Here is a 12,581-nt window from a genome sequence, read left to right as displayed (position 1 = left end):
GAACAGGGAAAACGGAGAAAAGAAGCAATAGAGGGAGAAGTGAAGAAAATGTCCCCGGAGGACCCAGCCTGAGAGGGACAAGCCACACACCTGCTACAGGTCTGCACGCCCTTGACTCTCGGGACATCATAGATCCCAGGGACAGCGTGCAGCCTGGTGACGTGGGGAAGGACACACGCAGAGAGTCCTCAAAATGTACATTCAAGGGAGTAAAGCCATCACACATCTGAGGGAGACTTATCCCAATCTAGAATTTTTGCTCAAACACATTAACCAAAGAAATAATAAAAATGATCCCCCAAGGGCCTTTTTCCTTAGGAAAGTATGGGATGATATCTTCATCCGAGAAAGAGCAAGCCATGGGATACAGTGAACAGCACATGGGTGGCCAGACACCCTCGGGTGCTGGTGAAGGGGGATCCCAGTATGAAGCGGGACCGATGGGGCACATGGACAGCTCTCCTGAGACTTCCGCCAGGGCACCCAGTGACACCCAGCGTATGTGCTGGGGACGAGAAGAGACTGCTCAGCTGGGAGAATGTCTGGGCATCACTTCCCACTCCCACCCAGGAAAGCACAACTGTCCTTCGTGGATTACAGGTTCCTCTGTCAGGAGGGCTTTCCTGTTGTGGCAACACAGCATCTGTCGGCAACCCAGTGTCATGTCCACTGTGACCATGTTGGGACCAAAAGTGTGCAGTGCGGAGTAGCAAGGGGTGTGGGTTAGAACGCCACATCCTGCTCTCAGGAGTATATGTGCTCTCAGCAGTGGCACGTTCACGGACGTGTGCTTCTGGGTGGGACATAGCTCTGCGGCAGAGAGACAGTCACTTGTTTAGGGATTTCAAGGCAAATGCTATAAGAAATGGCTAAAAGAGTTACAAGTCTTTCCCTCTGGGGAGCTGAAAATAAATGGATAATATCTGAGGAGTACTGTTTTTCATAAGAAGCCACATACAGCTGTTTGACCTTTAAACTATGTGTTTGTGTAACTTTGATGAGAATACTTACTACATTTTTTAAAAAGCGATGCTTCCTGTTGTTCATCTTGAGGGCTGATAGTGGCAGCCTGGCAGACCACACATGGTCTCAAGTTCAGGACTCCCCATTTTTGGAATTCATCAAGGAGTGCTTCCCAGAGCCCAGGAGGCCCTGGTCCATCGTGGAGAACAGGAGGGGGCGCGAAGACAGGAAGCTGCCTCTCGAGTGTTCTCCCTGGAGCAGAGTGGCATCTGTGGCCTCCACGAGCCTTCCCTCTGAGAACCACACCTTTGCTGACTGACAGGTGCTCCCCCTGGCTAACTGCTTGTTGCCATAGCTGCTGACCATTCCTCCATGGTGGTCTGGATTGTTGCAGGGGTCAACAAAGGCACTTAATACAGCTGTGTCAATGTCCATATTTAAATCTGGTACAATAAGAACATTTTTTGTTCCCAACAGAACCCCTTTGAGGGGCTCGAATGGGATTCTAGTTCTCAGGTGGTTCAGGTGGTCACCAGAGGTCTGCAGCGTGTCTCAGAGCCTGTCACTCAGCCCTGCCTACTTGGGCATGGAGCTTACAGGGCCCCAGGGCAGTGCCAGGCACTCTCAGTGCAGAGCCAGACGGCACGGGGGCTGTGTGTGCACAGGGAGCCGTTAGTGAAGGAGGGAGTGCCGGGGACACTGGGGATACGATGCACGTCAGCGAGGAGCACACCTGCCAGCCCTGGCTCCCTCCCACAGCCAGGCTTCTCGTATTGCAGATCACCTGCTGCTGCTACTTAAAAATGTGGATTAAACAGAAAAATATTAGTGCGAAAATTAAATCAAAGTAGGTTTTTAACGTAATGACACTAGAAATAACATGCCAGTTATACACAGAGAAGTGCTTACGGGTTTCAGCTGGGAAATTCTTTTCTATTCATCATTTAGAAACAAGTTTAGAGAGAGAACAAAAGTTGAGAAGAAGGAAGCGGGGGAGAGAGGGAAGGAAAATAAGAAAGCCTGGTTTTCTTTAGCCCCAAAGCAAAAATTTTAAGCAAAAGATAATTTATGTCTACTTTCTATGACAAGATATGTTATGAAATTTCAGTTTGTCTCTTAATATGTAATCAATCTAAAAACCAAACGAAGTAATCACTCATTCTTGAATTTGGGGACGAATCATGCTTTTTATGTACTACATAACTAATGTAAGGTAATTTGAATAGTACACACACTTGGTAAGTAAGGAAAGTCAAAATCAGTCTTATCAACATCAGTAGAGAAAAAATGAATGTGATAACATTACCATCAACAGCACACACTGACCCAAAACTAAGTAGGCACATCTTTATGCATTCATCCCACAGCGTTGTTTGGTGTCTGTTCTGGGCCAGGTATAGTCGACTTTCAGAATTAGAAGTAAGTTAGAGAACACAGTCTCTGCCGTAACGGAGGGCCATGTTTCAGTGGAGGAAAACAGAAATAACTGCATAACTATATAGACTTACGATCCATAAAGGAAAAAGTGGTGCATTATACTTCATCAGAACTAAAGCTTTTGTTTTGTATTATATACCCTATGGCAGTGAAAAGGCAAGAAACAAGTTGGGAAAAATATTCAGCAAAGAACTAGTGTCTGGAATATACAGTGAACTCTAAATTCCAGTTAGAAGAAAAGAACTTAGGAAACAGTCAAAGACATGGGCACACTTTTCACCAAAGAGGGTATACAGGCATACAGCAAATAAGCACATGAAAAGATGTTCAGCATCATTAGCCATCAGGAAAATTCAGATTAAACCCACAGTGAGACACCACCACACACCTGTCAGAATGGCTAAAGAGTAGCGACAACAAGCATTTGGTGCAGCTGTATCTGTAGTGGCCAAGATGGCAAACAACGCCCATGTCCCTCCACAGGGGGACAGTTAAACCATGCTCCCTCCACACCCACTCAGTGAGGCAGAAGAGCCAGCTACTGAGACACACAGCAACCTGCGTGGGGATAGTTAGGCTGAGTGAGGAGACCTGTCCCCAGAGGTCACAGATTGTCTGGCTCCATTCCTAGAACGTGCTGTTTTTATTGAGATGTAATTGACATACAGCGTTAGTGTTAGGTGCACACATGACTCAGTATCCATGTCTGTTGTGGAATGATCACAGGAAGTCTTGTTAACACCCATCACCCCAGCGCTACACATTTTTTTTCTTGTGGTAAGAACTTTTAAGATCTGTGCTCTCAGCAACTTCCCAGTATGCAGCCCAGTGCTGTTAACTGTCTGTGGTCACCACACTGGACATCACGTTCCCAGGACTTAGGTGTTTCACAACTGTAAGTTGGCACTTTTGACCCCACCACTCGCTTCACCTCCTCCACTCCCACCTCCCTCCTTTGGCAGCCACCAATCTGGTCCCTGTGTTCTAGAGCATTCTTGAAATGACAGGCTCTATAGAAGTGAGCAGATTGGATGCTGCAGAAAGAAACATGTGTGTGCTTGTAAAAGGGACTCCTGAGACAATGGCTGTTCGTGTCTTGGCTGTGGTGGTGGGCACGTGGCCCTACACAGGTGCAATCATGTAGAGTTAAACACGCCAGAGTGAGTGCAGGTACAGCCAGGAAATCTGGACAAGATCAGCAGAAGAGTCAGTGTTGAAACCCTGGTTGTGAGGATGTCCTGCAGGTTCACAAGACAGTGTTGCTGGAGGACATGGGGCTTCCCTTCCAGATGGACCACGTATGTATGTGTATACGTTTGTAAGAAGCACCATGTGCCCCTCTCAGGGGTTCAACCTATGGCCCACTGGTGGTGGCTCTTTACCTGCAGCTTGTAAGTGACTCCAGATGAGAACGCACTTTGCAGAAGAGGTTCCCTAGCAATTCCCATAGTGAACTTCCTTCCAGAACAGGGGCCGTGTCTCAGGTCTGCAAGCAAACTCAAGGGAACCGGGAGAGGAACCCGTCACCACATCACCCAAGGGGGGGAAGACAGAGATCGTGACATTTGGAGATGAGAGCAGGGCCCGGGGCTCCACATGGGGAAAGAGGAGGGCATTCCAGTGGCCTGTTGGCAGACATGAGTGTAGGGACATGGGGCAGACACCAGACGACCTATTGTTTTGGTCACAAAGCTCTATACTTTGTAGACACTTAACACTTCAGTGGAAAACCTGGCTATTTTAATCAATAAACGTGTCCTTGGATGAGAATTAAAAAAAAACACCTGGCAGTTTTCAGACCTCTGCCAGAACACTAGCCTAGACCTCTTGGTGAGCTGAGGCCTCTCTGCACTGCCTTCCAGCCCATGAGGGCTCCCCAAGCGGCGACAGCGTGTGCTCACGCTGGAGAACTACAGAATGTTTAACGCCATCCAGATGAGTGTCTGGCCTTACCAGAGGAGTAGGGCACTGTGCAAATTAATGCAATATTTGACAAAAGTGTGGGTTTTTTAGCACAGTGTGGGCAGTACATCAGAGGAAGTGGCTCTGACCCGTAACATCTGTCCTGTTCTGTGTTTTCAATGATGATTGTTTTGCTTTATGTTGGGTCAATTATAAGATTTCTTTAAATTTGTTCAGTGTTCTTCATAAGTTGGGAATTAACATGCATTTTCATGAAACTACTATATTGAATACCGTCTGAACCATTTTTAGCCCATTTAGTAATTATCTCAGAACATGTTAAAAATCACTGTGCCCACTATATAGGTATTAATAATAGAAGATTATACATTAGCCCCATTTTAAACACTATGTTTGGGTGTTGCTTTATAATTATAACAAATAAAAATTCAAATTATTGAGAGATTCTATTTTGTTTCCCTCTTTGATTAGCAACTAGTCTATTGTAAAGTCTTTTAGATGGAAAGGACTGCAATGTACTTACTATCTTTATAGTAGAGAAGGACAGAAACAAAACATGTATGACAGTTTGCTGATGATACAAGCTGTGTATCTGAGGGGGGAACAAAAAAAGCAGGATTATCTTCTGGAGGGCGGGCCCCTTGTAGTCCAGGCTTCCCCACTAGGAGAGTGTTCTAGGAGCCTATCTGCATCAGTGGACCAGCTGGCGTTGTTGTGAGAGGCTGTGTTTGGCTTCAGTGAATTTTTTAAAGATTCTTCCAGTGCATTTGCTCATCTTGATGGGTGATTTACAAGCACACCTGCTCACACTGCACTGAGTGTTCAGCAGTTTTTGACCAAAAACAGCATGACCCCTGTGTTCTACCCTCCCTATAAACATGATCTCACCATAACCAACTTTTTTTGTTCCCTGGATGAAAAAAGTCTTCAAAGGGAAACTTTTGCCAATGTGGAAGAGGTGAAACAAAAAATGGTAGAAGCCCTAAAAGGCATCAAAATTAACGAATTAAAAAACTGTTTCAAGCAGTGGAAAAAATGTCTCAATGAGTGCATTGCATCCAGTGGGGAGTACTTTGAAGATGACTGGAGTTTGAAAATGAAAGAATAAGTACCTAACTTGTTATAAATAATTTCCCTTTGGGGGAGTTTTCCCTCTGGTATGTATAGACACGTATATACGCTTCTCCAGTTAGCCTCTCCATATTTCATACTGCCTTAATACTTTTTAGGCTCAATCACAAAGACAACTTTTATGCATAGTGTTATAAGAATATGTTTACCATTTGTTGTAATTTTTACATCATAAGCAGCGGTTTAGTTTTCTAGAGGAGTTTTCTGTTGTGAGCCATTTATCAGAAGTGGCGGCCTATCTGCAGGCCCCCTGCCGTGCCTGCAGGGGTCTGTGCGTGGGGCCTACCTGCTCTCACCCACTGTCTGCAAGTGCGAACCGCCCTGGGTGTCACAAGCCTCATGTAGGGATTCTGTCTCCTGATGACAGTCGGCCTCATTCTCTGCCTTCTTATTTTTCTCTAGAGTGACCCACATCTGGTGGAAGAGGAGAAAAATGTAGTTATCGAATCCAGTCAAGTATTTGTGTCTCCAAGTTACCAACAACACTCTGTCAAGAAAGGTTCCGCCAGCCCCACAGACACATGGCTCCCCGAGGAGACACGTAAAGGTAATGGTTCTGTGTCCTGCTCAGGCTGCGTGCAGACGCGTGTCTCGTGTAGTTACCCTAAGATGTTTTCCTTTGGAAAGGTGTAGAGATGGGTTTGTGAATGTTTTTTTTTTAATTTGTCAAAGAGCACAATGTCCCTTAATTTTAACAAGCAAACTCAGCATGAAGTCAGATTGTGTCACATACTTCTAAACAGACTCACGCAGTCTCCTGCTGTCCCAGCACGTCGTTACCCAGCCGCTCTTACGTAGCCCTCCCGGTGCGTCTGCTCACCCTCGCAGTCGGGCGGGAGCCCTTGCAAACCCAGGTGGGGACCTTTCACCTTCAGAGAAATCCCTCAGGTAAAGACCTCAGTAGGGCCTCGTTTGCATAGCCCGAGGGCCTCAGAGGTCGCTGTCCGTCACTGTTGGTCAGCCTCCTTGGGAGCTGCAGTGGGGGTTTTTGTAAAGAATTACTTAAACTTTAGGGAAATACGTATAACACGGTATTTGCCGTCCTCGCCCGTCTCGTGTGTGCCGTCCAGGAGTGGCCGTGCGACCCTCACCACCACCGACCCCCCGAACTCTTCCGCCCGGAGCCGTCACTTTTCCCCGCTGCACAGTCCTATGTGTCTCTGTCGCCTTGGCTGTGACGGTTCTGAGGGCCTCCTATGAGTGGGCCACACGGTGTCTGTCTGTGACTGACTGACCTCTCGGCGTCTATCCTCAGGCTCTGTCCGCGTCACTACAAGTGTCAGACGTCCTTCCGTTTTAAGGCTGAATGGCGCTCCACTCAGGATGGACTGTGTTTGCTTCTCTGTGTGCCTGTCTGTGCACACTGGGGCTGCTTCCGACGGCGGGCTGTAGTGAATGGTGCTTCTGGAAGCATGAGTGGGCAGGTCCCTGCTTCTGGGGCTGAGTGCAAACCCAGAAGAAGGATCGCTTGATCCCTGGGTTCTGTTTTGGTTTTTTAAGGAGTTGCCCTACTGTTTTCCACAGTGGCTGCACCAGCTTTCATCTCTGCCCACAATGTGCAGAGTTTCCTGCTTCTCCCCACCCTCTCAGACGCATGCCGTGCTGTGGGGTGCTGTGGGCAATGGCAGCCCTCCCACTGGGTGTGGGGTGGTGTCTCGAGGGGTTTTGATGTGCGTTTCCCCAGTGATTAGTGAGGTCGAGGAAACATCTTTTCCTGTGGTTGTTGGCCATTCCAGCCTTCACTGCCCAAGCCCTTTGCCTCAAGTTGTTTTATTTTTGTTGTAGGAGTTGTTTATGCTTTCTGGATATTAACCCCTATCAGATGCCTTATTTATCAGACTACATGATGCACTTTCCCCCCAAATTTGAGAAGAAAATGGGGTGCATCTTATACTCCAAATGCAGCTTACCTGGCTCTCTGGCGGGGGTTGCGGGGGTGGTTGGTGGCAGTGGAGCAGGGTCACAGGTTATTAAATATTTTACCACATTTTTTTGCTTCAAAACTTTTTATCCTAGTTTCGTCCTCTGAAACCTAGTTGTGTCTACTTATAGTCCTAAAAATACGGTATATGGTTTGCAGATACTTTTCTCCTATTCCATAGTTTGTCTTTTCACTCCATCGAGAGTGCCTGTTGGTCTACAAATGTCTCTCACTTTGCTGTCATCTTGGTTTTTGTTGCCTGGGCTCTCGGTGCCTCAGTCAGTAGATGGTCACCAGATCCAGTGCCACGAAGATGCTCCTCTCTGTTTTATTCCGTGAGCTTTACGATTTTAGCTCTGACATGAAGTTATGTTCTACTCTGCATTAAAGTTACAGTTTTTATACTTTATACAGTGTAGGTGGATAGCCAGTTTCCCCACAGCATTTGTTGAAACGTGTTCTCTCCACATTGAATGGTCTTGGCACCTTGGTGACAGGCACGGGGCCACGTGTGCCAGGGCTGACTCCCAGGCACTGCTCTGCCCCACCGGTCCGGACGTCTGTCTGGTCCGGACGTCTGTCTGCTCCAGACAGCTGTCTGGTCTGGACGTCTGTCTGGTCTGGATGTCTGTCTCTAGGCCAGCACAGCGCCTTCTGAAGACTGCAGCCTTGCGGGAGGTTTGGGGACCGGGAATAAAAAGCCTCCAACTTTCTCCTTCTTTAGGATGGTTTTGGCTTTGGGCAAGGGGTTCCCCTGAGATTCCATATGAACTTCAGGGTTGATCTTTCTGTTTCTGCAAAGCCAACACTGGGGTTTTGATGAGGATTGCATTGAACCTATAGATCACATGACAAAATTTCTTAATGAAATAGGTTTTTATACTTTATAGTAGTAGGTTTCCCCATCCAATGTGAACACAGACCTTACCTTAAGTTAATTATTCTTTTCAGTTTGGAAAAAATTCAGATTTTGTTACATAGTTTTTCTCTGAGCTTGGCCTGGTGGACAACTAGTCATGATAGAATAATATTGAATACAGAGTTTTCTGAAATCTGCACTGAGGATGAAGATACAGTTTCTGTTCATTTCTAAAAACTCAGTCTCCTGAAGGCTGTTCTTCTCTAGCAGCTGTGCCTCAGCAGAAGGGTCTCCCGCAGCCCCTGGTGTCGGGTGAGTAAGCTGTCACTGGCTCAACGAGAGGCTAGTGACAGAGACTTCGAGGTGGTGGGAGTTGCCCAGGACCACTGCCAGCAGGGACAGCGTGGAGGGGCATGGGGCTTCTGAGTGTGCGGTTGGCCGCCTACCCGTGTTACGTGTGGTGTCGAGAACACTGTTGGTGACCACTCCCTGCCGAGTGTGCTGCCACTGGGCAGCACTGCAGTTTCCTGGTGCTCAGAGGCTGAGTGGTCGCTCTTCCTGGTTCAGAGGTCAGTAGAGGGAGGTTAGGGGCTCGAGTGACTCATATCAGTGAGCAGCTCAGAGAGCAGCTGAGGCAGGCTTAGGTGGTCTACCGCAGGGTAGAGGTGAGTTTTGTATAGATAGGGGTCCAGACTCAACCCAAATTGCCCAAGCAGGCTTCAAGTTTCAGTTGTTAATCCTAGTCTGTTTCAAGCTGAATAAAAATACTTGGAAGTTCGAATTGGTATAGGATAATGACAGAGAATTACTCAGAGGAAAGGTTGTGACATGGCTGCCTTTGTCCTTCACAGACAGGAAGGAGTTAGTGTGTATTAGTTGCTTTTCATCAGCTCCTTGTCCCTCGACTCTGAGCACACACTTGGCTCCAGGGACCCTTCGAGTCTCTGCAGGTACACAGATAAAGACGCTGTGACCATAGCCCTGGCGGAATTCACGGGCTGAACCACACAGGACATGGCCCCTGCAGAATCTGTGTCCTGGAACTGGGTCTTGAAAGATTAGCCCATTAGATGGATAGATCTGGGAGTGACTTAGACGCCAAACCCAGAGGTGGGAAGAGTCAAGGTGCACACTTGTGCAAAACAGGCAGTTGGCACGTGCAGCCACATACTAGGACAAGGGTATGATCCTGACTGGAGTGCGGTGTTCCTGTGGCCCACAGCAGAGGCTGCAGGCCCCTCTTGGGGCCCTGTCGGGTAGAGTCTGGAGCAGGGTGGCTCACTCCAGGGGTTTGTAGACCTGCCCTCCACCCTCAAGCTTGATGACCACCCGCATCTACTCTTCTGCCACCATCATGTCTGTCTCCGGGACCCACCGCTCTTGCAGTCAACCGTCCAGTTCCAGCTGAGCTTCTCTTGTGCAGCTGTTTAGACTGGGTCCCTAGGACAGGTCCTCCATTAGTCCTGGCCTTTAATCACGGCTCAGAATCAGAGATGTTCCGGGGAAAGGGCCTGTAGTGGAACGGCCATCACTCAGAAGTCCCAGCCCCATGACCTCCATGCCCCTAGGTCTTCCTGCCGTGACTGCCCACGGACCCTCCCTTGTCCCATGTCCCATCCACAGCTGCTCTTGTCCTTTAGCATCCTCGGTAAAGAAGGACTCTGGGTCTTGCTCTTACGGGGAAATAGAGGTGCCACAGAACAGGATTTGGATTTATGTAGGGCATTTTCTGTCCTAGCAAGTCCCAGTTAGCCCATGGGACCGCATATCCATGCGCGCCTGCGGGCCCCCTGCAGCAGGTCCTGTAGGAAGTGCACACTCCTCCACACTGGAGCCCAAAGAGTGGTCGCACTCTGTGTCCAATCTCCATGCTGACGACTGTGCTGCAGATAAAATTGGTGTCTGCTTCCAAACAAGAACCCATGAACCGTGTTCCAGATAGTGGCCACCTGAAAAACAATGTGAGCTGTGCGTCCCGGAGGAATCGGCTGAAATAGCTGGAACCTGATAAGTCAGTGCTCCTTGACCCTCTGACCCAAATTTATTTAAAACAGCTAGCAAAAGCCATGGGGCTTGTCCTAGCAGAGCCAGTAACCATCTGTGTGCCTTTGAGTAAATCCCTTCAAGGTCTTCCCTTTCCTTTTCTGTAAAAGAGCAGTGGAAGGGCTGTACACAGACCAGGTGAGGGGTTACACAGAAAGGAAGCAGGTTGCAAAGGGTGGCGTAGTAGCTGAGTGCTCACGAAATGAGTGCTGGGTGCCAAGCTTGGCTAGCAGAGTGCACGCAGCACGCCCCATCCAGTCCTCAAGGCCCCTGTGAGGTTGGCACCGTTCTGGTCCACAGTTCACAGTAGAGGACACTAAGGAGCAGAAGGTAAATAATGTGTCCAGGTCACACAGTCAGTAAATGGCACAGATGGGGTTCAGCCTGAGGGCAGCATTCTGTTCTTGCCTCCTAGGACGTGTGTCTGCCTGTCTGCAGAGCCTGTGTGTCGGCACCGCAGGGACTGCCATCCAGGGTGGGTGACTTGTGAGTGTACGTACTTATGTATAAATACCTGTAGTATAAATGTGTGTAATACAAACATATGGACAGATGAAACACATGCACCCGTGTGTAAGTATGTCAGTGTCACGTGTGTGTTTGTGCACATCAGTCATTATTGTACACACACACACACCGTGAGTCTGTAAACCTGCCAGGCCAGCACTGAATCCCACTGTTCTCCCTGACAGTGCGGCCTCTCAGTGCAGCTGGTAGTTCACTGCTCTCCTGTGCCTTTGAGTCCTGTTTGGTCCATTCCTAAGCCACAAAACAGTGGTTCTCATTGTCTTAGAGTAACTTGTTCATATTGCTTAAGGGTGTCTATGACTTTCGTTGCCCCTCATTATACAGTATTTATTACAATGTGATGTTATAAATATCTGTTAGGGATGGTAAGAAATAATTAGAGAGTCTGAGCTTTGGATTTCTTGTATTTGGTAGGAAACAGTAGAAACCTGCATTCTTCATGACCTGTGGTATCCAAGTGCAGACCTCAGCTCTCGTGGAGCGGGGCACGTGTTCTCACCACATTCCCGCGCCCAGAGTGGGATGGGAGGTGCAGACCCTGACATTTCCTCTCCCTGCACGGAGCTCCATCGGCTCTGTCAGTGATGTGTCAGCTGATGCTGAGCTGGGATGTAGGTGAGGTCACCTGGGACCAGAGGTCACCTGGAGAGACTCAGGTGGCGGTGGCCACACATTATAAAGGGCTTCACACATGCAGGGCACACCTGGGGGGAGGGAGTCATGGAGTCACCAGAGGGGAGTATCTCTGCTCTGAACAGATCTGTGCCCCGCAGGCCTGCTCCACGGGTGCAGCACTTCTTACACGTCGTCACTGTGGGAGACTGTGAGGTGAGGAGGCCCGGCGATGCCTGACACCCCACAAGTCTGGGAAAGCTTCAGGGTGGTTTGGGTTTCTCACACCTGGATATCAGAGCTCGGTTCCAGGAAACAAAAAGCTGAGGCACTGACCACGCTGGTGCCGTGCAGGTGGTGTGTGGCTCAGTGCTGTGGTCTCCAAAGTCCTGTGGGTGACACTGCCCATGCAGCAGCGGCCTTGGCCAGCTTCCCGAGGAGACTCAACACAGACCTCTGCTGAAGCTGCAGTAGGTAGATACTCGCCCACAGCCAGGCCGAAAGGTTCTGTGGTGGTGGGCTGAGCCAGACGGCGACTCTGCTTGCCATCTTCCTAGTTCCTCCCCAATTGTAGTTTTCAACAAAAAGATTGTGTGCCGTCTTATTTATAAAGATCTACCTTTATAAGTGTGTTTGGAGAAGCATATTCTTTCTAAATAACTAGTGACAGCTTCAATTAAACTGCTTTGTCTTCTGATGTCAACAGGACCTTCTGCGTGCAGTTAGCCAAATTTTTATTATAAAAAGTAACATATTGAACTTTTAAAGCTGCTTCCACACTAGAAATGTGTGCCTTGAGTCAGCATTCTAAGCCTCACGCAGTGTGCCTGCCCCTGAAAACTGCTGTGCAGTGAGAGACGGTGCTTCTCCTCACTCCCAGAGGAGGGTCACATGGCCCATTACCCAGAACCTCCGGGAAGGCCACGGGAGGTGCGCTTTTCCCCACTGAGAGGAAGTGCGGTGGTCCTTACATGTGTCATTTTCCTTCACCCTGGGGACACGCGCCACTGGAACCAGGAAAGTAGGCGTGGAGCCCCTGTGTTGGAGGGGCCACTTGTGTACAAATCCAGTGCAAAGTTCATGGGTAGGAATCACTAGGCGTTTTTGAAAGCATAATAAATAACATAATAGAGTCTTTAAAAAGGTGTTAAATTTACACATAGA

The 12,581-nt window shown here is 48.5% G+C and overlaps 1 protein-coding gene across 1 annotated transcript in view; it reads left to right on the top strand.

The window, feature by feature from the left end:
- The first annotated feature begins 5,867 nt into the window (after positions 1-5,867).
- The window catches only part of MYT1L (myelin transcription factor 1 like), a 131,089-nt gene continuing 124,375 nt past the window's right edge, over positions 5,868-12,581 (top strand). The window contains exon 1 of the mRNA XM_037048659.1: positions 5,868-6,001. The gene's annotated coding sequence lies outside the window, so the exon portion shown is untranslated. The remainder of the gene's footprint in view (positions 6,002-12,581) is intronic.

The sequence above is a fragment of the Sturnira hondurensis genome, unplaced genomic scaffold (genome assembly GCF_014824575.4).
Source record: "Sturnira hondurensis isolate 20B ecotype Veracruz unplaced genomic scaffold, ASM1482457v3 Scaffold0006413, whole genome shotgun sequence".
Classification (NCBI taxonomy): Eukaryota; Metazoa; Chordata; class Mammalia; order Chiroptera; family Phyllostomidae; genus Sturnira; species Sturnira hondurensis.
This window is presented reverse-complemented; position numbering and strand designations above follow the sequence as displayed.